This window comes from Chamaea fasciata, unplaced genomic scaffold, assembly GCF_029207755.1.
Source record: "Chamaea fasciata isolate MVZ Bird 193981 ecotype frontalis unplaced genomic scaffold, bChaFas1.0.hap1 SCAF_292, whole genome shotgun sequence".
NCBI classification, from domain to species: domain Eukaryota; kingdom Metazoa; phylum Chordata; class Aves; order Passeriformes; family Sylviidae; genus Chamaea; species Chamaea fasciata.
In genome coordinates this window covers 40,620-43,113 of record NW_027094377.1, presented here as the reverse complement: position 1 = coordinate 43,113, position 2,494 = coordinate 40,620, and positions in this window count along the sequence as shown.

The window sequence follows — 2,494 nt, the reverse complement described above, 5'->3', positions numbered from 1 at the left end:
GCGGAGTGGTTGTGCCAAAAATTAAATTTGTGCTGACATCAGGATCTCTGATTGCTCCGTCTGGCCATTTTTGTGTCAGAACCCCCAAAACCATTAAGGTTGGAAAAGACCTCCAAGACCATCAAGTCCAACTTTGTCTCCAGCCCAGAGTTCTGGGAGTTCCTTGGACACCTCCAAGAGTTCCTTGGACACCTCCAGCAGTTCCTTGGACACCTCCAGGAACTCCTTGGACACCTCCAGGAGTTCCTTGGACACCTCCAGGAGCTCCTTGGACATTTCCAGGAGTTCCTTGGACATCTCCAAGAGTTCCTTGGACACCTCCAAGAGTTCCTTGGACACCTCCAAGAGTTCCTTGGACATCTCCAAGAGTTCCTTGGACACCTCCAGGAGCTCCTTGGACATTTCCAGGAGTTCCTTGGAGTCCTGACCACCCTTTCCAGGGAGAAATTCTCCCTTAATTTTTTTTTTCACTTCCTTCAGGAAATTAAAAAGCCTTTTATCATCACTAAAATACATATAAACGATGATTTTCCTTCTCTCTGGGGTTCTGTGGTTGTTTTCCTCTCAGTGGAAATGGGTTTTTCCTGGGGGAAACTCTAACAGCCAGGACCTCTGGATAAGTTTATAACTTTCGGAAATGGATGTCCAGTTTCCTTGGAAGTGATCTCCACCAGTTTCCTGCTGGGAAGTGCTTGAAGGATGGAATTTTTGCTGCACCTGTAAAAGAGGAACGTGGGTTTTTTCTCATTAAATCATTCAGTGGTGTGAATAATGTACATTTTTTGTCAAATAAACTCTTTTAAAAGGTACTTTTTACTTCTGAAATGAGGGGAAAATCTAACTAATTTCAATTATTTGGAAAGAATTCCTGCTTGTATCTTTGTGAAATGACCGTGATAGCTCCATAACTCCTCTGGCCCTCTAATTGGAATAACCTATATATAATATATACATATAAAGAATAGATTTTCCAGGATCTGGAGTATCTAAAGAAAGAGGTTATCTTTATATAAATTTATAAATATGTAATAAAACAACAATATATAATAAAATAAGAATCTAAATAATATGCAATATATAATAAGAATGTATATATATATAAATATATATAAATGAATAGATTATATTTATATGAATCTATAAATATATAATAAAATAATAATTGAAATAATATATAATATATAATAAAATAGGAATCATCTATCTATCTATCTAAATGATAGTTTTTCTAGGATATGGAATACATGAATAAATGGTTTATCTTTGTATACATTTATAGATATATAATAAAACAATAATTTAAATAATATATGATATATATTATAATAAGAAAAAATATATATTATCTAAAGAATAGATTTTCCAGGATATGGAATATCTAAATAAATAGTTTATCTCGATAAAAATTTATAAATATATAATAAAATACCAATATATAATAAATTAATAATTTTAATAATATTTAATATATAATAAGAAATTATATATATATTTTCCAGGATACAGAGTATCTAAATAAATAGATTATATTTTAATAAATCTATAAATAGATGAAAATAATATATAATAAAAATTAATTTAAATAAAAATGATATATAATAAGAAATATATATCAAAATATACTATATATAAAATATTGAAAATAATATGTATAAAATATAAATATAAATATAAATATAAATATAAATATAAATATAAATATAAATATAAATATAAATGCTAGTCCAGGATATGGAATTTTTCAATGAATCGATTTTCCAGGACACGCAGCCCCAGAGTGCAAGGCCAGGGCATTACACAACCTGGGCTCTGCCTCTTTTGGCTGCAGGGATGTTCTCAAGGAACTTGTCCTCAGAAATATTTCAGGAATGGAACCTTTGGAGGGATTCCCTCCCTCCGATTTCCCACCCTGGCATTTGCTGTGGGTTTTACTCAGTTCTTGACATCAACAGCAGCCAAACTCTCCTCTGTGGAGCTTTAGGCATAGAAATACATTTAGATTTCAGCAGAATTTATGTAACTCTCGGATGAAAATAAAAAGAACAAAGTTAAGCCGAAATGAAGGAAAATAATGAAATGTTGCTGTAAAGTTTAGTGAAGTCTTCACTGTTGAAATGGGTGAGAGCTTCCGTGTATGCTGCACTTGGAAAATTCTGTTTTTTTCCTCTTTCTGGCCTCTCCTTCCTTTCCTGGTGCAGACAGAAGTGTCTCTCTCCATCCCAGAGTGCTGCAACGAGATGATTTTTAAGTTCCTTTCCAAACCATTCTGGTTTTCCATGATTCTGCTTCTGAAGGTGTGAGCATCAAATGAACTGAAAAAAAAAACCAAAAAACCCCAGAAATGAAATAACAGACTGATCATTATCAGCCCTGCATTAATTTTCTGTCTGTTTTTCAGGTCACAAATGAACTGAAACACACCAAAATGAAATTACAGACTGATCATTATAATCCCTTCATTAATTTTCTGTGCATGTTTTTCAGGTCAGCTCTA